This window comes from Muntiacus reevesi, chromosome X (assembly GCF_963930625.1).
Source record: "Muntiacus reevesi chromosome X, mMunRee1.1, whole genome shotgun sequence".
NCBI lineage: Eukaryota > Metazoa > Chordata > Mammalia > Artiodactyla > Cervidae > Muntiacus > Muntiacus reevesi.
In genome coordinates, this window is record NC_089271.1 from 16,974,789 (window position 1) to 16,998,730 (window position 23,942).

At 40.4% G+C, this 23,942-nt stretch overlaps 1 protein-coding gene across 2 annotated transcripts in view; it reads right to left on the reverse strand.

Moving 5' to 3' along the window:
* The window catches only part of ADGRG2 (adhesion G protein-coupled receptor G2), a 122,267-nt gene that overhangs the window by 97,070 nt on the left and 1,255 nt on the right, over positions 1-23,942 (reverse strand). The window lies entirely within an intron of this gene.

The window sequence follows — 23,942 nt, forward strand, 5'->3', positions numbered from 1 at the left end:
ACTCTGCCATTGACTAGCTTTGCGAGCTGTGGACAAGGCATTTAATTTCTCTAATATGTTTCCTCATCTGAGAAAAGGGGGCAATATTAACTTAACTCTCAAGTTGTTACAAAACACAAATGGGATAATCTATATCAAAGTAATTGATAATTACTTTGATAATAATTGGAAAAATAAATAATGCTACAGATTCAAGGTAATTTCACTCAAAATCTTAATGAAGTTCTTTATGGAACTTAGTGGTAATTCTAAGGTATACACTGGAACTTCCCTGGTGGCTCAGCAGTAAGGAATTCACCTGCAATGCAGGAGACTCGGGTTCAGTTCCTGGGTTGGAGACATCCCCTGGAGAAGGAAATGACAACCCACTCCAGTATTCTTGCCTGGGAAATCTCATGGACAGAGGACTCTGGCAGGCTACCGTTCACGGAGTCACAAAAGATTTGGACACGACTGAGTGACTAAACAACAAGGTGTTACAGCTGTTCCTTGGTATTCGAGGGGGATTGGTTCCAGGAACTCCCACATATACCAAAATCTGAGGATATTCAAGTCCCTTATATAAAATAGCCTAGTTATTTACATATAATCTACAGAGGATGTATTCTTTAAATCATCTTTAGATTACATATACTACCTAATACAACACAAACATGATGTAAATAGTTGCTGACTTAATGGCAAATTCAAGTTTTGCTTTTTGGAATCTTTTGGAATTTTTCTTTCCAAATATTTTCAATCTGCAGTTGGTTGAATTCCTGGATGTGGAACCAATGGATATGGAGGGCCAAATGTATATGTAATGTAAAAGAAAGTGGCCAAGACAATCTGACAAAGAATAACAAAGGAAGGCTTGAATTGCAAGATACCAAGACTCTTTAGAAAATTACAGTAATCAAGGCTGTTTAATACTCAGGGTTTGACAAATATACCAGGAAGTCAAATTTTAGTGAGACTGGAAGCAGATTCACACATATAAGGGTACTCGATATAGCAAAAGAGGGTCAGGGAAGATGCAGCTGAGGGTGGGTAAGGATCAACTCTTCAGTAACTAATCCTGTGACGTGTTTTTCCACATGGAAAAACAATCCACACATAGACTGCTCCCTCGATTCCAATTAAACTAAAATTATTTCAAAAGCCAAGACTTTAAACTTAGGAGACAACAGAGATATCTTTAGGTCTTTGGGACAGAAACATAAAAGTGCAAACCATGAAAGAAATAAAACATAAAAACAAACAAAAAAAAAAGAAATAAAGAAGAAATTTGACTACAATGAAAGAATCTTATCAGAAAATACCATAAAAAGTAAAAAAAAATAAGCCACAGACTGAGAGGCATTATTTATGACATATATCACTAAAAATCAGTATCCAGAATATATAAAGAATATCTACAAGTCAATTTTAAAACACAGAAAACCTGATAGAAGAAAAAAGAAACTTGAACTAGAATTTTATGAAGATGAAATTTAAATAGTCAATGAACACTAATATTCAGAGAAATGCAAATTAAAACTAAAAGAGATACAATATCATCTCAGCGATATTAAAAAATCTCAAGTCTGACTATGCTAAGTGTTGGCAAGAATGCTGAGCAACAGGAAGTCTCTTTCCCAGTTGCTTAGGATAGTAATCTGGAAACAACCAGTACAGTTGAAGAGGCACATACCCTACCACCTAGTACTTCCATTCCTTGGCAGAAACCAACACATTATTGTAAAGCAATTATCATCCAATTTAAATTAAAAAAAATTTTTTTTAAGTACTTTCATGCCTAAATATAATCTCTACGGAAATATATTAGCACAAGGAAACATGTTCAAGGCTGTTCATAGCAGCTTCATTTTTAATAATAAAACCTGAAGCAATTTAAATGGCCATCAATAGAAGAATGTACCAATAGATTATATATTTACACAACGGACTACTACAGAGCAGAGAAAAAATAGGCAAAAGCTACATGTAGCAATGACGACAAATCTCACAACAAAAGACAATGACGAAATTAAAATTGCAGAATATGGGGGTAAAAAAAATACCGCATAGTTTAAAAGCATGCAAATAATGACTGAGAGGGGTGGAATGGAGGAGGTGGAGTGGGAGGGAGGCCCACGAGGGAGGGAATGTATGTATACATACAGCTGATTCACATTGCCGTATAGCAGAAACCAAAACAACATCGTAAGGCAATTATACTCCAATTAAAAAAAAAAAAAAGCATGCAAGCAGCATTTTCTCTTACTAAGGGACATATTCCTATATAGGATAAGTATAAAGAAACATATGAGAAGATGAACACCAAATTCAGGACAGTCCTTACTTCTGTGCACTTTTTAAAAAGCTAGAGAGGACTTCCCTGGTGCTCCAGTGGTTAAGACTAAGCTTCCAATGCCAGGGGTACAGGTTCGATTCTTGGTCAGGGTAGTTAAGATCCCACATGCTGTATAGCACAGCCAATAAATAAATAATTTTTTTTAAAAAAAAAGCTAACGTACAACCAGGGTTGAAGACTTTTAAATGACACCATTGATGGAGCAGGTCCAAAGGAGATGGAATTCCACACACTTTCCTTAGCAGAACTGAACAAACACTGACCCACTCTCTAGAGGTCTCCATAACAGCAAAGGCCACATTGGGGTCAAAGCCACATGCCTGACTCATACACAGTGTTCTGATTACCTTAGTCAATTATCCAAAAGCAGCCTATCCTAGCAATAACAAGCCACAAGAAGGGCTCATTTTACCTCAGGTACCATTTCGATGTTAGCACGGGAGAAAGACAAAGTACTGAAATGGAAATATCTGGGCTGATAAAGGATTATCATTCAGTAACAAGCAGGGACCAAGACTTTATCAATATCACAGTTAATGTGAAAATTATCCCATACATAATTTAATCTTTGGTGATTCAAAAAGTACTTTAGGCTCCAACAACACAAGAATCTTTACTACAAACATCTGTTGTCATTTCACATAATTTGTTGGCTAATAAAAAGTGTTGACAGAAGGCTGGATAAGCCAAAGAGAAGTTGTACTTCTGTCAATACTTCTCCCTTTGCAGAGTTGATAAGACTTCTTTAAAAGGCTTTCAAATCATTCATAGATCCAAGAAAGCTAGGTTAAGCACTCAGTTATTTGATTTTAAGGGTTACTTTGCAGGAACTGATTAAATAATTCTGAGGACTTGGAACAGTCCTTGGCAAAGTTAACAAAAAGATGCTGCTCAGGGAAAACTGACTTCCTTTTTAGAACTCTTTCTCTCTTTAGGGCCCATTCCCAACTTGTTGGCACCCAATGGCCTCCTACTTTTTGAATCCTATCTGCTCTTAGGAGATGACCTCATATCAAGACACATCAACCAAAGTCTGTACCCATTTACATTTTAACAACTCTTTAAGCCAAAGAAATGAATCTCTAATAGTGGAATTTCAGGATTTAGCTAGATGAATGGAGGAGTTGGGGGGGAAGCTAAGCACAATTATTAGTATCACTGGAGTCCCACTCCTCACCCCCAAATTACTATGTTGTGGCCTTAACCCCCAACATGACTGTATCTGGAGACAAAGTCTACTAGAAGATAATTAAGGTTAAATAAGGTCATAAGGGTGGTACCCTGATCTAATAGGACTATGGCCTTTTAAGAAGAGAAAGTCTCTCCCCTATCACCTCTCTCCATCATTTGAGAACACAACAAAAAGGTGGCAGTCTATAAGCCAGGAAGGAAGCCCAAAGTCACAGGGAAGCACTCACCTAACCATCCATCCTTGATGTTTTCATACATGTTTACTTAAAGCTAGTCCCACTGATGTAGTGGGTACTCCTAAAATACCAAATCCAAAGGAACAAGGGTCTCTAATCAGGAATCCCAGGAGGCCCAAACAAAGACATGGTGGGCAGCACACCCTGGCAGGGGTACAGCAAGACTGTGAGTAATCCATTCTAGATGCCAGGTCAGGCCACTCTCCCAAATATCTCTGCCTGGTGTGGGTTCCAATCATTCGAGGAACCACAGAAAGGGGAATGCTGTGAACAAGGTCTCGAGGGGAAAAGGCAGCCTTCCGCGCATACAGAAGGGCTAAGATTCCCAATTAGAGCACAGACAGCTCTAAAACGCACTGAGAAGTTTAAATTATACCAAAGTTTGGGTCCAACTCCAGTCTGGAGAGGAAGGCAGGAGGAGGGGGACAAGCTAAAGATGTGGCTATGGACTTCCTTGGTGGTCAAGCGGTAAAGACTCCGCCTACCAATGCAAGGAACACAGGTTTGATCCCTGGTCCGGGCATATCCCACATGCTGCAGAGTAAGCCTGTGCGCCACCACACTGAGCCGGTGCGCTACAGCCTGGGAGCCACACTACTGAGCCTACGTTCCCTAGAGCCCATGCTCTGCAACAAGAGAAGCCATGACAGTGAGAAGCCCCTGCTCGTCACAACTTGAAAACGGCTTACACACAGCAATGAAGACTCAGCACAGCCAAAAAATTAATTTAATTTTAAAAAAACCCACACTAGAGGAGCACTGATCATTGGCACAAAGCTTAGAAAACAGAGGTGGTACGTCCTTGAATCTTAAAGTCAGGAGCCTCCATGCAGTAAAACTGAAGGTCCAAGAAAGGACTCCTAGTCTCAAGGGGCTGGCAAGAGAGCTCATGACCGAGAACCCCAGGGAGGCAAGCCAACAGAAAGGAACATGGAAGTAGGATACAGCCAGGGCAAGGGTTGCCAGGGCCACAAGATGGCTCAACAGCCCTGAGGCAGAACTCAGAGATACACTTTCCCCCTACCTGCACCCCTGGCCCGGCAAGACTCAGAAGGACAAGAGTCAGCTCTGTTGGGAGTCCAGGTATAAGCTCTGTTGACAGTCCAGAACACGGAAGTGTTCTTTCTGAGATTGGGCTTACTTCCAGCCACCTGAATGCTTGGTGTCATGCCAACAAACTAACTAGACACTGGTGAAGCCCTTCTGAGGACCAACCCAAGGGGCTCCCGTATTTTCGTGTAATGTGTTTTATTAAAATGAACAAAAGTACTTCCTGACTGCCGGCCTCAAAGAGCCCTGCCATAGTTTGGGTTCTTCCAGAAGGTAATCTGAGGCAAAGATTTGAGAGCAAGCAATTTATTTAGCATGTGATCCCAGGACACAGGAGAATGGGGAAGTGAGATCGGGGCAGGAAGGCAGCTAAAACAGATGTGTCATCAAGCCAGTTACCACTGGGGGAGGCCGAGTCTCACTCCTGGAAGCTCTGGGAGCCAGTGCAGACTGCCCAGCCGTCTCAGGGGTTCCTCTCAGGGGCAAAGAGCTGGGTTCAATACCTACCAGCCCTGGCTGAGGGCTGCTCCTGGGGGTGGGCTGGGAAGGGTTCATCCTGGCACTCCAGGCTGCCACATGGGTGGAGAGAAATGTCCAGCTAGTGGCTGGAAGGGCACTGAGTGTACCGCGGTGCTCAGGGCCCAGGATCTTAAGACAGACACCCAGTCTCTATGGAATAAATGAGGAAGTCTGAGGCACCGAAGCCAGCAGAAGAGAAGGCAGTTTCACGCCTGCCCTGCCCTACTCCTCCCTTCAAGTCAGTATCTGGGGTTTAGAGAGAGAGAGAGTGTGTGTGAGTGTGTGTATGTTTGGGTTTGGCGTGCATTTGAGGAGTTCAGTGGTTTTTCTTCAGCTGTTTGGAATGTTTGAGGAGAGACTAGGTAAGGGGAGGCTGAAAGGAGTTGCTACTTGAGATTTAAAGAAACGCCCAAGGAGTACCAGGCTTTGTGCTCTAATGCAGGCTGAACACGTCTAGTTTGTCAGCCTGTGCTGGGAGGCCAACCAGAGAGGCACGAGGACAGGGATGTTTATCATTCCTCAAAGGGCTATGGACAAAGATCCCAGCTGTGCTTAAAGCCTCACTATTCAAAGTGTGGTCCCCCAAAAGGAAGCATCTCCAGCCCTGTCCCAGAACCCGCATCTACATTTCAAAAAGATCTACCTGTATATCTAAAAAGCACGGCTACAGACTATAGTAATTCACCAAGTGTTCTCTGCATAAAGAGTATATTCAGCGACTGTGACTCCTACCAAAGTCAAGTGGAAGGTATTTGCTCCATTTCAGGCTAATGTGCTCTATTCAGTTTGTCAAATTAACTTCAGATTTGCTGAATGGAATAATTTGGGACAAATTTGGGACAAAGGGAGATAATCGTGTCAACCTACAAATCTGGGTGTAATCACAACAAAATAAAGCATACTTTAGTTTTTCAAAACCTCTTTATTTCATTCTTCCCTTTTTGCCTCCCTGGCAAAATTAGGAATCAGGGCTTAATAAGCCTGTATGATTCTAAGACTATTCATGTGGGTAAACCTTTGCCTCAATATCTGTAAAATACAGTTGACAGTTCCAGGAGTGTCATTCATTTCAAAACAATCACGCATGTGTATCACAGGAAAAAAAGTTAAAATTCTTAAGAAATTTTAAAATGACATTTTGATACAGGTAGCCAGTAAAGGAACAAATGAATATATAAGCACTCTTAGAAAAAAATTAAAGCAAAACAACTCATACTAAAACTTAATTCAACTTATGAATAAAAAGGCTCAACACAGTATATGGATACAGATATGGAAGTATACACAGAGATGGTTACTAATCCTAATTGCATTCAGAGTACAAAATAACTGACAACCATGAAAATAAGTAGAAATACGTTAGAAGCTTTCTTTGGATGGCATCCTCGACTCAATGGACATGACTGAGCAAACTCTGGGAGATGGTGAAGGACAGGAAAGCTTGGCGTGCTACAGTCCACGGGGTCGCAAAGAATCAGACACGAGTAAGCAACTTTACGACAACATCAAAAGCGTTCTTTTTTAGGTATTGAAGGGGAGCAGAATATGACATCTCAAAATGTCTCTTTGGTGTAAGAATTATCTTGAGGCTGATTATTTTTAAGAAACAGTATACAAAGAAGCAGCTCTGAAAAGCGAGTAGACGTGACCCTTCTGTAAGAGATGTTTACATATATAAGGGGAACCTCCATTTGCAAGGGTGTCTCCCTCTCCATACCAGAACAGTCACTTTAAGTCTCTAGAAACTCTTCTCAGTGGAGAAGGCAAGGACTTAAAACTGCATAACACCCCAACCTTGTTCACTGGGCTTTTCCTGATAATTCCTAGAACTGGCCTCCCCCACCACACAAAAAATCTTTTGTCTTTAGTGGAAGATGGTATTGAACATAGTGGGGCTTGGGTCATTTAGGGGGAGTTACTCTGTTTTCATGGGTCTCTCCCATGTATACAGGAGGATATATATTAGTAAACTTCTGTTTGTTTTTATCCTGTTAATCTGTCTTATTACCGGGGGGGGGGGGGGGGGGGGGCTCAGCCAAGAACTTAGGAGGGTAGAGGGAACATTCTTTTTCTTCCCCTATAGCATTTACAGAGTAGTAATGCACACGAGAAAAACATCTCCTGCCCTATCAGTAAACAAAGGATGTCACAGTCAAGAGTGATTGCAGCCCTCCAACAAGAGCTGGTGAGCCCTGAGGAAACTCAGGAAAAGAATATACCTGCCATCTAGCAGCCATCAGACTGCAGCCACTCCCTATCATGAGCCCTGAGGAAACTCAGGGTGAGAAATCACAGGATACAGGCCCCAGATAGCTCAGTCTTGAAAGTCTTAGTTGTTCAGTCGTGTCTAACTCTTTGTGACCCCGTGGACTGTAGCCAGGCTCCTCTGTCCATGGGATTTCCCAGGCAAGAATACTGGAGTGGGTTGCCATGCCCTCCTCCAGGGGATCTTCCCCACCTAGGAATCAAACCTGGGTCTCCTGCATTGCAGGCAGATTCTTTACTGTCTGAGTCACCAGGGGAGCAGACCCAGGTAGCTGAGGGGCAAATCAAAGGAATGATGTTAGTGAACCCAGACTCTTGCATCTTCCCACACACAAAAGGTGAAAAACTGAAAGTGTTAGTCGCTCAGCCGTGTCTAACTCTTTGTGACCTCATGGACCGCAGCCCACCAGGCTCCTCTCTCCATGGGGTTTTCCAGGCAAGAATATTGGAGTGGGTTACCATTCCCTTCTCCAGGGGACGTTCCCAACCCAGGTTCTCCTGCATTGCAGGCAGATTCTTTACCACCTGAGCCACTAGGGAAGCTCCCATACATAGAAGAGCACTGAATTCCTTAACTTGGGATATCTAGTTTTCTTTAATCAACAATAATCTTTCGACATTCAGATTACCTGCCCTTTGTTGCAAAACTTCTATATAACCAGCCTCTCTGCCTCAGCTCCTCAGAGCAGTTCCCTTAAGGTTACTTGAGATGCTATCTCCAGGGCTTGAAGTCCTAAAAATTCCTGCCGAATAAAACATAACTATCAACTTTTGGATTGCCAATATTTTTTAAGTCAACATACACATGTGTTCATCAAAAGATAGGTATCCACAATGCTATATTTAAAACGGATAACAAGGACCTACTGTATGGCACAAGGAACTCTGCTCATTGTTATGTGGCAGCCTTTTTGGGAGGGGAGTTTGGGGGAGAATGGATACACGTATAAGTATGGCTGAGTCCCTTTGCTGTTCACCTGAAACTATCACAACAATGTTAATCAGCTATTTCTGAATACAAAATAAAAAAGTTTAAAAAAAAAAAAGGTACATACAAGAGTGTTCCTCACAACACTATTCATTAAAGCCAGAAACAGGAAACTAACCAAAGGTTCATCAATAGTAGAAAGGATAAATTGTGGTACAGTCATACAATGGAATACTATCCTGTAACTGCAACACACAACACAATGATATGGATGAATCTCCCAAACAAAAATGAAAAGTCAGATATCCTGTGTGGTACTATATATATGAAACTCAAGGGCAGACAAAATCAATCTATGACATTAGAATCAGAATAGTAGTTACTTTTGGGGGGGTGGGAGTGCCCAGAAGGAGACATGAAGGGGAGTTATGGGAGTCGCTCATGTTCTGATTCTTGATAGGGGACTGGTGACAGGGGTGTGCAAAGTTGGTGAAAATTCATTGAGCTATGCACTTATAATGTGTGTAGTGTATACTTCATTAAAGTTTAATCTTAGAAACATATGTATACACATTTCATCCACTTTCACAGATGAGTCAAAAACAATAAGACTCTATATCTAAGAAATACTGCTTGCCACACTTGCCTGCTTTCACTAAAAATGGATGCTAGAAAGAAAATGACTAATAACAATGTACAGGAGAGTGAACAATGGTACATAGCTCTTGACTCACATATGAACTATGGATATAAAATGAGCATCGATCTGATATAAAAAATAAATACTACTGGGTGGGCTTCCCTTGTGGCTTAGCTGGTAAGGAATCTGCCTGCAATGCAGACTTGGTTTCGATCCCTGGGTTGGGAAGATCCCCTGGAGAAGGGAACTGCTACCCACTCCAGTATTCTGGCCTGGAGAATTCCATGGACTGTATAGTCCATGGGGGGTCTCAAAGGGCTGGACACGACTGAGCAACTTTTACTTTCACAAGGGTAATGGTTTCTCCAAATACTCCAAAACATGTGATATATTCTGTCAAAAAGTTAATTATCTGGATAGCAAAATCACTAGAGGAGGTCATTTGTACTGACTGTTCCTGGAAACTTCAATACTATATAGAATATACTACTAGAGTTTACATATAAATCATGGCTAATTTTCAAATTATGTCTAAAAGGGAAATCACTTTGGCATACATCTCCTAATCTTTCTCCTTCTCCTTCCATATATTCAATTTGTGAATACCTAGAAGGTTTAGAAAATTTACATGTCTAAAACCCAAGGGAAACATGTCCAAGTTTTTTTAAAATCTGAGAAGCAGTTAGGACTAGAAGAGTGCCCCACTAAAAAATGTGACACTGGTGATCTCTGGAATTTTATCACTGGTTTTTTCTTGGTAAAAAGTAATTCCCTTCTGTCTGGAAACTCTAATAATTAGGATCCTAACACACAGATATTAATTTGTTCATCAGATCACTGTTCTCACCAGCAGCTTCTAGACTTAGTCCAGAGACATGAATTTCTGGAGAAAGAGAACATTTACTCAGTGTCTTTCATGTGACTGAGTGACTTTCATTTCACGGGCTGGAGATCATGTTAGATAGTTTAAATTTATTTATTCTTTCATTCATCTAAATGAATACCTACTGTATACCAAATACTAGGTACTAGGGATAAAGTGTGGGCCCTGCTCACATTCTAACGTGGGAGCAGGGGGGTGGGGCAGAGGAGGAGAGGGGAACAACAAATATACAAATAAAGAATAAAGCTAATATAATGATAAGTGCAGTGTTGAAAATTACAGTAAGGTGAGAATGATACAGTGAGTGACTTGGAATCTATTTTGGATCAAGGAACCAGAGGTGATACTTAAACTGAGAGATGAATGATGCCAGACAGAGAAAGATGAGGGAGGGGCAGACAGAACATTCCAGAGAGAACTGTTAGTACAAAAGACCAAAAGGTGCTTGATGTACTGGAAGAATCAAAAGGAGGAAGTGTGGTCTGCAACAGGGAAGAGCAGGGGTCATGCAGAACACCACAATCCAGCAGGGGAATGACATCATCCAGTTAATACTTCTAAAGAGACGCTCCAGCTGCCGTATAGGAATTAGATTATAGCAGGCCACTACAACAGTCCAAGAAAGATAGTGGCAGAAGGAAGAATTGTGGAGGAGTCAAAGTAGAGAGGTTGGAACACCTGGAATATACTCTGAAAGTCAAAGTGACAAGATCTGTTGATAGGTTGGATGTGGGGCAGGAAACTTGTAGGCTTAGAGCTTGAACAACTAGATGGATCATGGTGTCATACACTGAGATGGTCTGATGGGGAGAGAATCAAGTATGGCATGGAGATGCAGGGAATCAAAAATTTGCTTTAATCAAAAATGTGGATTAGTAGGTCTCTTTTTTTGTTTGTTTCAAGATTTTTGAATTTTTATATTTAAAAAGCACAAAATGGGGACTTCCCTAGCAGTCCAGTGGTTAAGACTCTTTCCACTGCAGGGGACACAAATCTGATTCCTGGTCAGGGAGCTGAGATCCCACATGCCATGTGGAGTGACATAAATAAATAAATAAATAAAGGCACAAAATGTTTAAGAGCATGATTTTTCCTATACTTTCTTCCATTTTTCATTTCTATAACCCTCATTTCTGAGCCTGTTAATAGTTCAAGTTTCCCCCAAAACTTCCAGCATTCTTAGAAGTAGTCAACTTATCAACATTGTTTTCTAGTGTTTCTCAATGACATTTTTGAGCCAGTATAAAGATCTTAAAGATATTTTTGAGACAATTTCCACTACACAATAAGATCCATTCTATGTTTTAACCTAACAGTGGTAGTGCAGTGTGAAAGCCATGCTAAAGAGGCTGGAGTTTACTTCTTAAAATCAGTGTAGACAAGGGAGTTCTGGAGATCTTCTGTACAGCACGGTGACTACAGTTAATAGTTACTGTACACTTAAAAGTTTGCTAAAGGGGTAGATCCTAAGTGTTCTCACCACACACACACAGAGAGACTTAACTGTGAGGTGACGGATACATTAGTTAGCTTGAGTGTGCTGATCATTTCACAATGTGTGTTTGTGCTCAGTCGTGTTCAACTCTCTGCAACCCCATGGACTGTAGCTCGCCAGGCTCCTCTGTCCATGGTAAGAATATTGGAGTGGGTTGCCATTTCCTACGTCAGACCCAGGGATCCAACCTGCGTTTCCTACATCTCCTGCATTGGCAGGCAGATTCTTTACCACTGGCGCTACTTGGGAAGCCCCTCACAATATACACATAACCAAACCATCAAATTGGTACACCTTGATATACAATTCATATTGTCAATAATATCTCAATAAAACTTGACAGAAGGGCCCCTGCAACAAGTCTTTTAAAAGAATGAATTCGTTCCTACTGTATAGCACAGAGAACTCTATTCAATATCCTGTGATAAACCATAATGGAAAAAATTATGAAAAATAATATATACATATAACTAAGTCACTTTCCTATATAACAGAAATTAATACAATATTGTAAATTAACTACAATAACATTTTTTAAAGTGAATTAGTAAATCTTGAGGTGCGGGAAAGGTCATGGGTACAGGTACTGGCATCTAGATAGAATGGAAAGCCACAGACTGGATGGGTCATATCAGAAGAGCACATAGTCATAGTGCCCGGGAAGGACACCAACCTTTGTAGGTTGAGGAGCGGAGAAGACTGAAATGAGACTTAGAATAAGTTACTGGCAAGAGTAGGAAAATCAAGAGAGTGTAGGGTAATGGAAGTAACAAGAAGAAAATGTTCAACAAAATAGGAAATGTTGCTGCAAAGTCAAGCATGATAAGCCAGAGAAGGGACAACTGATAAATTTGGCAACGTGGAGTTCATCAAGGACTGCCAAGAAGAGCCCCACTCAGGACAGGACCCTGATTAGACTAGACAAGGAAAGAATGTGGGGCAATAAACTATATGCAGCCTTTTAAGAGGTTCCTCTGAGAAGCAACTAGAAATTTGGGAGCAACTGGAGGGGATAGAGAGCCAATGGAGATACTACATATTAGATCATGATTATGAGCTGATGAAAACAATCCAGAAAAGAGAAGAGGATGCTCAGCAAAGCAGTAAAGAAAGAGGGAAATGGAATTATAAGTCAAGTCCTTCACAACTGGAGCACCAAAATAATTTAAGTAATTAATTACGGTGTATTGAAAAAACAGGAATTTATGAGTCCATACTAATAATAAATACATGAGTAAGTAAATAAATGGCAGATAACCAAAAAGGACCTACTATATATTGCACAGGGAACTGTACTCAATATTTTGTAATAACCTATGCGGGAAAAGAATCTGAAAAGGTATGTGTGTATATATATATATATATATAGAGAGAGAGAGAGAGAGAGAGAGAGACAGAGACAGAGAGAGCACCAGCACTCTAGTGCCTGCGAGCCACAACTACTAAAGCCCATGTGCCTAGAACCCATGATCTGCAACAAGAGAAACCACCACAAGAAGCCCATGCTCTGCAACTAGAGTAGCCCCAGCTCACCACAACGAGAGAAAACACCCGAGTAGCAACAAAGACCCAGCGCAGCCAAAACTAAAAATAAATAAATAAATAAAAACTTTAAAATAAAATAAAAAGGAGAGGGAGGTAGTCTGTTTTCATTCTAAATATTAAAGAGGAGCAGAATATACCATCCCAAAATATGTCTCTTTGGCATATTGATTATTTTAGGCTAATTATTATTATTGTTATTTTGGGGGGGCTGTATTGGGTCTTTGTTGCAGCACACAGACTTCTCTCTAGTTGAGGTGTGCATACTCAGTATCCCCTAGGCATGTGGGATCCTAGTTCCCTGACCAGGGATCAAACATGGGTCCCCTGCATTGTAAGGCAGATTCTTAACAACTGCACCACCAGGGAAGTCCTTAGGCTGATTATTTTTAAGAAACAGCAGATACAGGAGAAGCTCTGAAAACCTGGTATAAGTTACCCTTTTGTAAGAGACATTTGCTATAACAGATAGAAAGGTGATTCTAATCTCTAGAAACTCTTATCAATGTGCCTAACAACCTGACCCTTACAACGTAACCGTTGTTTACTCAGTCTTATAACTGGCCTCCCCCAAGCCAACATCTTTTATCTTTAGCTAGAGATGGCATTTAAGGTGGCTTGGTCCATTTCACAGTTTCTCAGTTTTCCAGGGTGTCTCCCATGTATGCATGTTATTAAACCATTTGTTTTTCTCCAATTAATGTCTTTTCATTATAGGGAGGTCTCAGCCAAGAACCTAGAAGGGTAAAGGAAAAATGATTTTTCCTCCCCCACAATGCCAATGTCATAAAAGACAGAGAAAGGCTGTGAAAATGTTATAGATTAAAAGAGGCTAAGAAACATGACAACTAAATGCCTGAACAACCCTAGATCAGATTCTGTACTAGAAGGAAAAAAGGCTGTAGATGTTAGTAGGTTTATTTTCAAAATTGGAATACAGATGGCAGATTAAAAACAATATTGTATCAATATTAAATTTCCTAAAGTTGACAACTACTGTGATTATGTAAGAGAATATTCTTATTCTTAGAAAATCCATACTGAAGTACTTAGGAGTAAAAGCCATGATGCATGTAACTTAGCCTCAAATGGTTCAGGAAAAAAATTATGTGCATGAAGAAGAGTACAAAGGATGAAGCAAATGGGGTCAAATGTTAAGGACAGAAGAATCTGGTTAAAGGGTATATGGATGTTCTCTGTACAATTTTTACGTTTGCAATTTATTAGTAAAGTTTGAAATTCTTTCCATTTTTTTTTTAAAGGGGGGGGCGATTTGGAGAACATGTCCTTGAAAAGGCAAAGAGCCCAGCAAAGAAGCCGGTCTTTGACACACTGGGGGTGTTTCAGTCAGTTTCACAGGAACAGTGGGGTATTTCAGTCGGTTTCACCGGGGCATCTGTACACATGCTGGGAGTCTGGGTGGTGAGAATATGAGAAGAATACTCTGTCTAAAGAGACAGAGTCAGCAGCTGAAGTAGGAGGAATAGAGAAAGTAAAAGAAGGCGTAAATAGCCGTTTTGGAAATTGGAAAGATACAGCCACTACTCAAGTGAAGTAGGATCACCAGGCGATGCTGAAGATCCATTTGTGGTTTATTAAGGTCAGGACCTGGACCTAGACATCAGAATTTATTATAAAAACTCCCCAAGTCACTCGGACAGACAGTCAGCTTTCAGAGCTACTGTGCTAAGGCCAGGATTCTCAACCTCAGCATGAAGGATATTTGGGTCAGATAATTATCAGTGAGGAGAAAAGGATGTGGGGAGTCATTTTCTGTGTATTACAGGGTATTTAGCTACATCTCTGGTCTCTGCCCACTAGATGCCAATAGCACCACTACCTCTGCCAGTCATGACAACCAAAAATGTCCAGACATTTGCCCTGGGACGGGGAGGGGGCGGAATTGAGAGCCACTGGCTGAGAGCCACTTATGCTAAGGGAATGAAATCTCTACCGAGTTCCCTTAGTGAGTTTATAATTAATCTCTCTGTCCAAAACTTTGGGGTTTCCAGGTGGCACTAGCGGTAAAGAACCTGCCTGCCAATGGAGGAGACAGAATAGACACTGGTTTGATCCCTGGGTCGGGAAAATCCCATGGAGGGTATGGCAAGCCACTCCAGTATTCTTGCTGGAGAACACTATGGACAGAGAAGCCTGGCGGGTTATGGTCCATAGGGTCACAAAGAGTCGGACGTGACTGAAGCAACTGAGCATGCATACATCCAAAACTTTATTCCCTTCCCTGTCCCTTCTTACCTCAATCCTTTGCTAACTGAATACTAATCAACCAAAGTTAGATGACTAAAGCTACATTAATAACATCATTAATGTGCTGAAGTTGCTATTATAGACACCACCATTAATATACAAACTCAGGTTGTTTCTCCAGGGTAAGTTGAGGTAACAGACCTGGCCAGAGAATCGTAAACCAGAAACATCCTGATTCTCAAAGCTATGATGAAGAAATATCACAGAAACATCACAAAACGATGATTAATCCCAGCCTCTTTGTTCTTCCCCATCAAAAAAAGCCCTTAACTCAAAGATCAAGTTGGAGTGGATCTGAGGCTTGTCTCCCACTCCCTTGACTGGTGCCCTACAGTAAACCTGGACTTTGCTGCAAATACCCAGTGTCAGAGTTTGGGCTTCTGTGTCACAGGCACACCAGCCCTTGCCTGGGTACAGGAACAAAGGCCATAAACATGATATGTTTTTAAACATCAAATATTGTGTATGCTCCTCATCACTATGAGCACTGTGGTTAAAAACACAGGCTCTAAATCCATCCATGTTGCTGAAAATGACAGAATTTTATTATTTTTTATGGCTGAATAATATTCCATTTTGTGTATATGTGTGTGTATATCATACCTTCTTTATCCATTCATCTGTTGATGGACAGTAAGTCAGTCAGAGGAAAAAACCAAATATTGTATGACGTCACTTATATGTGGAATCTTAAAAATAATACAAATGAATGTATACAGCAAAACAGAAAGACTCACAGATATAGAAAACAAACTAGTGGTTACAACTGGGGAGAGGGAAGTGGGGCAAGTTAGAGGTATGGGATTAAAAGATACAAACTACTATGTAGAAAACAGATAAACATCAAGGATGTATCATATAGCACAGGGACCTAGAGCCATTATCTTTTACTAATGTTTAATGGAGCATAATCTATAAAAAATACTGAATCAGTATGTTATACATCTGAAACTAATATAAATTGCCTATACTTCAATGAAAAAAACCTCCACAGGCTCCAAAATCAGATGGTCTATGTTCAAACCCTAGATGTACTGCTTATCATTTTTACAACTGTGGACAAAGGACACTGACAAATTTAACCTCTGAATGCTTTACTTTCCTCATCTGTAAAATGCTAATAGTACCTGCCTCGACGGTGGATGGGTGTGTTTGCTACATAAAGAACTGAGGAGCCTTGGGATACTTAGCAGCACATCTTAAATGCTAAAGGCATGTTTATAACTTTCTGAAGGCAAAGATCATTCTAATATATATGGGGGAAAAAACAGTGAATACTGATCTGTACACTTAAATAAAAAATAGTACCTATCTCAAGAGTTTGGGAGTGTTAAATGAGTTAACATAGGTAAACCAGTTAAGAGCACCATCTACCCAATAAATATTAGCTGTTAGTTATTACTATTCCCTGGAGAGGCGAGTGGCAACCCACTCCAGTATTCTTGCCTGGAGAATCCCCATGGACAGAGGAGCCTGACGGGCTACAGTCCATGGGGTTACAAAGAGTCAGACACAACTGAGCAACTAAGCACATATTATTATTATCACAGAGTCAGGAATATAGTGGACATCAGATGTCTGTTGATTTACGAACTATTTACACTAAAATATACTATAAAAAATAAATAAAATAAGTGACTTTTCTGGTGGTCCAGTGGTTAAGAATCCAACTTCCAATGCAGGGGATGCAGATTCGATCCCTCGTCAGGGAACTAAGATCCCACATGTCGAGGGGCAATTAAGCCTGCTCCCTGCAACTACTGAGCCGGCGTGATCTAGGGACTGTGTTTCACAACAAGAGAAGTCCACATGACACAACAAAGACTCAGTGCAGCCAAAATAAAATAATAAAAATAAAATATACTCTTATGTTTAACCTAAAGAAATTTCCACACCAAAACTGAACAAAAAGGCAGAGTGCTTTGAATTTCTCTTAAGATTAGTGCTTGATTTCTTCTAAATTCTAGGTGCACTCATTCATCCATTCAACAAATACTTACTGAGCATCTACTATGTCCCACTGTTCTAGGTCCTGGACAAGAGACACAAAGTCCCTGCCTTCTTGGAACTTGTATTCTAGCAAGGGGGAAAAAAGACATGGAATTAGTGAATGAATAACTAAATAATATAATTGCAGATAATAATGTTACAAGAAAACAAAAGTGGGATGAGGGAGGTGGACATTTCTAGTGGAAGGTGAGGAATGCTGATTTAGAATGAGGGTTAGAGAAACCCCAAATGAAACAGATGGACAAGTTAGGAGATTATCTGGTGAAATGATGCTCCAGGCAGGCAGCACTGCAAATGCTAAGGCTGGTAAGCAGGGAAATGCTTGGCTGATGTGATGAATAGCAAGAAGACTGGCACAGCTGGGAAAGTATGGGAAGAATGGGGTAAAGGTCATATAGGGCCTCAGGCTACAGGAAAGAGCTAGGGGTCTAGTGTAAGCGTGGCAGAGGATTTGAGCAGTAGATTTACAAGACTGCCTTTACTGGTAATTCTCTGGGGTCAGGGTGGATGCTGGGAGACTGGGTTACAAGCTACATATAAATTTGAGAGAAAAATTGGGCTAGCTACAATTATCTCCCTGGTGGCTCAGAAGGTAAACAAGCTGCCTGCAATGCAGGACACCTGGCTTTGAGATCTCTGGGTTGGGAAAATCCCCTGGAGAAGGAAAAGGCAACCCACTCCAGTATTCTTGCCTGGAGAATCCCATGGACAGAGGAGCCTGGCGGGCTACAGTCTGGGGGGTCGCACAGAGTCGGACACAACTAAAGCAACTCAGCACGCACTATCATCTCAGAGTATTAAAAATGAACTCACTTAGCATCATAACAGGATCTGATATAAAATGAATCTGTCCTGGACACAGTTCAGCAGTTTGGGGACTTAGAAACTAGAGGAACAGTTTTATAACACAGTAGTTTTATGAAAGAGTGTCAAATCAATGCAATGATCATCATTTTAAAATGAAGTACAACAGATGGAAGTGAATTAAAAATTTCAGAATACACTTCACAGAGGAAAAATGCATAATACTTCTTGAGATTCTGTTTCAATTATAGATAGATATGTCCACACTGAGCTGAGATTTATACTTGTCACTGTGAATGGTGAGCAGAAAAGTTTGAAAACCACTACCAAAAGCTAACTTATTTGCACATAAGATATCTACTTATTGTTCATTCATTGTTCATTCATACAATGTGGAAAATTCTTAAAAAAGATGGGAATACCAGACCACCTTATCTGTCTCCTGAGGAACCTGTATGCAGGTCAAGAAGCAACAGTTAGAACTGGACATGGAACAACGAACTGGTTCAAAATTGGGAAAGGAATATGTCAAGGCTGTATATTGTCACCTTGCTTCTTTAACTTACATGCACAGTACATCAAGCGAAATGCTGGGCTGGATGAAGCACAAGCTGGAATCAAGACTGCCGGGAGAAATATCAATAACCTCAGATATGCAGATGACAGCACCCTTATAGCAGAAAGCGAAGAGGAACTAAAGAGTCTCTTGATGAAAGTGAAAAAGGAGAGTGAAAAAGCTGGCTTAAAACTCAGCATTCAAAAAAAAAAACTCAGCATTCAAAAAACGAAGATCATGGCATCCGGTCCCATCACTTCATGGCAAATAGATGGGGAAACAATGGAAACAGTTAAGAGACTTTATTTTTGGGGGCTCCAAAATCATTGCAGATGGTGACTGCAGCCATGAAATTAAAAGACCCTAGGAAGAAAGGCTATGACAAACCTAGACAGTGTACTAAAAATTGTGAGACATTACTTTGCCAACAAAGGTTCATATAGTCAAAGCTATGTTTTTTCCAGTAGCCATGTATGGATGTGAGAGCTGGACCTTAAAGAAGGATGAGTGTTGAAGAATTGATGCCTTTGAACTGTGGTGCTGCAGAAGACTCTTGAGAATCCCTTGGACTGCAAGGAGATCCAACCAGTCTATCCTAAAGGAAATCAACCATGAATATTTATGGGAAGGACTGATACTGAAGCTCCAATGCTTTGGCCACTTGATATGAAGAGCCAACTCATCAGAAAAGACCCTGATGCTGGGAAAGACTGAAGGCAGGAGAAGAAGGGGACGAGAGAGGATAAGATGGTTGGATGGCATCAGTGACTCAATGGACATGAGGTTGAGCAAGCTCTGGAAGATGGTGAAGGACAGAGAAGCCTGGTGTGCTGCAGTCCATGGGGTCACAAAGACTGAGCAACTGAACAACAACGTTTATTTATATATATAAACTGTTCCTTTATTCTCTCTCCTTTCCTCACTATACCTGGCATCCCCCGCCCCTTCCCTGCAGATGAGAATGTTATAAAAAAGCTCCAAAGGTAGTTTCTTCCTGGTCTAAATAAAAACAAATTGACTTCTGCTACACTATCTGCTCCTCCAGGGAAATCAAAATATGACCCTCCAAAGCTGGGAAGACTGACTCACCTCTAAACTGTTAGGCTTTTCCATGAAACAAAAAAAATCATCCAAACAGAACAAGAAATTTTAAAATGAAATTTTTTGAACATTTCAAGGCTAAAAATGAAATGCAAAGAAAACCTCCAGAAGGTACTAATAAGGGCAAATGCCAAAACTCCACAGCAAGCATAATACCTAGCAGTAGGTAGGAGAAGCATTTCCACCCAAGTCAGATGTTCCTCCTCCACCTGCTCCACAGCCCAGCCACTAAGGAGAGCAGACACATGGAGGAAAAAAATGCCAGGGGCAGGGAGGGATACCTATACCACTGCCATTTGAAGATAGCTTATTTACCTTTAAAATTGAAGAAAATTGACAGAAATACTATGAGAATTAATGAAAGCTTAGGAACATGACTTGATTATGCTAGAACTCCAAAAAAAATTAAAAAGCCTGTCTATATAATACTCTGTGTGTGTGCACACACTCAGTTGTGTTCAACTCTCCGTGACCCCATGGACAGGAGCCCGCCAGGCTTCTCTGTCTGTGGAATTTTCCAGGCCAGAATTCAGCAGTGGGTTGCCATTTCCTGACCCAGGGATTGAACCCGCCACTCTTACGTCTCTTGCATTGACAGGCAGATTCTTTACAACTTCGCCACCTGGCAAGCCCATACAATAGTACAGTCATAATAAAATGAAATGGAGAAAGGATACAATTTCTAAAAACAATACAAACTACACACAAAACAATCTAGGAATTCACCTAACAAGAACGTGTAGCACCCTCCAGTGTGGTACAGGCATAAGAACAGATGTACAGATCTATGGAACAGAATCGAGTTCAAAGTTCAAAGCACACACATAAAGTAAATTCATTTCTGACAAAGAGATTAAGGGGATACAATGAGGGAAAAGTATAGTTTTTTCAACAAATGGTATTGCAACAACTGGCTATCTATATGGAAAAGAGTAAACCTTGACTCATACAAAAATTAACTGAAAATGAAATAAAAAACCTACATATAAAAAGTAAAACTATAAAATATCCAGAAGGCAGCATAAGAGAAAATCTTGCTAAATAAGAGGAAGACAATTTATGACAGGTTACTAAAAATGATATTCATAGAAGGAAAAAACCTGATAAATTAGACTACATCAAAATTTACAACGCTTGCCCTTCAAAAGCAAAGTCATTAATTCCACATATTATGAGGTATGAGTCAACTAAAACAGTCAAACTCACAGAGAGTAGAATGGTGGTTGCCAGGGGCTAGAGGGAGGGGGAAATGGGGAATTGCTGTTCGGAGGGTATGGAGGGTATAAAGTTTCAGTCATGCAAGAGGAAAACGTTCCAGCTATCTGCTGTCCAACATCATGCCTATAGTTCACAAGACTGTACTGTACACTTCAAAATTTAATAGGATAAATTTCATGTTGTATGCCTACCACAACTTTCTTTAAAAAAATAAAGAAAATGAAATGGTAAGCCACAGACTAAAAGCAAATGTTTGCAATACATGTACCTGACAGAGAACTTGTGTGCAGATGTATGGAGAACTTTTATGATTCAGTAAGACAACACACAATACAATTAAAAAACAGACATTTCATAGAAGATACACAAATGATCAAAAAGCTCATGAAAAGATGCTCAACATCATTAGTTTTCAGGGAAGTGTAAACTAAAACCACATCATAAACCTGCTGGAATAAAATAAGCTGACAATACCAAGCACTATCAAGGATGCCAAGCAATGGGGTGAGGGCAATAGAGTAGCCATTTAAGAAAAGTTCAGCAGTTTCTTATCAAGTTAAATTTACCACACAATATAGCAATCCCACTGCTGCTGCTGCTAAGTCGTTCAGTCGTGTCCGACTCTTAGTGACCCCATGGACTGCAGCCTACCACGCTCCTCCATCCATGGGATTTTCCAGACAAGAGTGCTGGAGTGGGTCGCCAGTGCCTTCTCTAATAGCAATCCTACTTCTGGGTTATTTACTGGAGTGAACTGAAATTTTACATTCACACAGAAAGCTGTATGTGAATGTTTATATTGGCCCTATTCATAATCACCAAAAGTTGGTAAATGGACAAACTATGGAGTATTACTCAGCAATAAAAAGGAACAAATTAATGATTCACACAACATGAGTGAATCTCATATGCTATGTGAAGAAAGTCAGACTCAGAAGGCTACATCGTGTATGAAGCTATTCACAGGACATTCTGGAAAAGACAAATTTATAGGGACAGAAAACAAACTAGTGGTTGCCAGGAGCTACGAGTGGTGGGCGGGGTTGACTACAAAGGGTCCATAAGGAATTTTTTGGAGTGATGGACTTCTAGATCTTGACCATGGTGGTAGTTACATGACTACATGTATTTGTCAAAGCTTATATAACTATATACTAAAAAGGGTGAATGTTACTGTAAATAAACTGCACTTCAATTTTTAAAGCATGGAATCAGCTCAAGAATTAATTAAGTAGATTTTTAAATGGAACAGAGTGTTCATAGACTTTTATTTGATTGAGGGAATTTATGATAATTTTTCCCAAATGTTTAGCCCATTTCTTAACATCCAACATCTCCTACCTCATACCATGCCCCTCAAATAATTTCCATGTGGACTAAAGATCCATGTATTTTTAAAACCATAAACATTTTAAAAGAAAAATTGTTTTTTCTCTATCTTAGGGTAGAGAATTTCTCAGTGAGGCATAAAAATCAGCTCCCAGGTTTTTTACTAAAGGCAGAATCTCTCCTTTGTATCTTCAGAACTATTAACAGATTTGAATTTTTCCCCTCACTCCCACCCCTCTCTTTCTTTTTGAAATAATGGTGCTCTTCCCAGTTTGTAGCGTGTATCTGAAGTAACTCGGCACTCTCAGGCAGCGAAATGGAAAAATGTGTTGGTCGGTTTTATGTGAGCAATGAAAGTGCTAGGAATCTCACCGTGATGTACCCCGTCTCTGAGTCCCCAGCCAGCCTCAGGCACACCAAAGTCACTCGGGAGCACCCAGAATGACCACATTAGCCACAGAAGAGCAGCTTCTTCACTAGCTCTCTCTAACACCTGAGCAAACTCACTTTGCCATTTCTGGAAGGCTGCTCCTGGTACCAGAAACACGGCAGCTCTCCTTTGCCGGCCAAACCCACCAATGAAATGCCATTTCCCAGACTTTTTCCTCCTTCTGCTGAACAAAATCATATCCATAATTAAAGTTCCTTCTTTGTTTCTTTTCTGTGTCACCATTTTTTTTTTCTAGAAAAGAACACACATCTGAAATCTGTGGGTTTGGGGCAAGGATTAAGGATTATTCACAGAGAAAACACTGATGCTGGTCCTGCACTTCTTCAGTGTTTTTCAACAGCAAAATCTGCTCTATCCCCCTTTTACTGAAAGTCACCTTGCCAGGATGTGGGAATGATAAAAGCAGAGGGAATCCGATAGGGGCTGGCATCGCACTGAGGCCCTGTAAAGCAATAACCCCTGAGCAGCTTCAAAATGTGGCCACTTTCTGTTTTCCAGCTTTGCACTTGAGCTGAAAAAGCAGCCAACTAAGCAGTGTCCAGCTCACTTTAGATCTTAACTAAGCAAAACTTTGGGACACTAAATAGAAACTCCCCAAATCCTTTGGAAATGGCATACACTTTGGTCGCTCAACCCATAAACTATTACAAAATTAAACTGAATTGTATTAATAATTAAGCTCTTGATAAATTATTAATTTAAAAATACTGGCATACCATGTGTAACTGAGATTATACACATAGGCTTATCTCTTAAAATAGCTGAACAGAAGTTAAGAGATGGAAGGAACTGCAACATCTAGCTAGTATTTACTTAAAAAACCTTCACTCTCCATCACCCACCAGCTCCCAACCGAATCAAAGAAATGGGGTCCTTTTTCTGCCTATGATGACTATTATTAGGATTAGCTATATAATTTATAGGGCCAGTTGCAAAATAAAAATACAAAGCTCCTTGTTCAAAAATTATTCAGAATTTCGACAGCCAGCTGCAAAGCCCCTTGTTCAAAAATTATTCAGAATTTCGACAAGTGACCGCAGAACATTAAACCAAATACAGGCTGCATGCCCATGAAGCCAGCTCTATCAGATAATGTACCTGACTAGTAGCGCAGTAAGAAG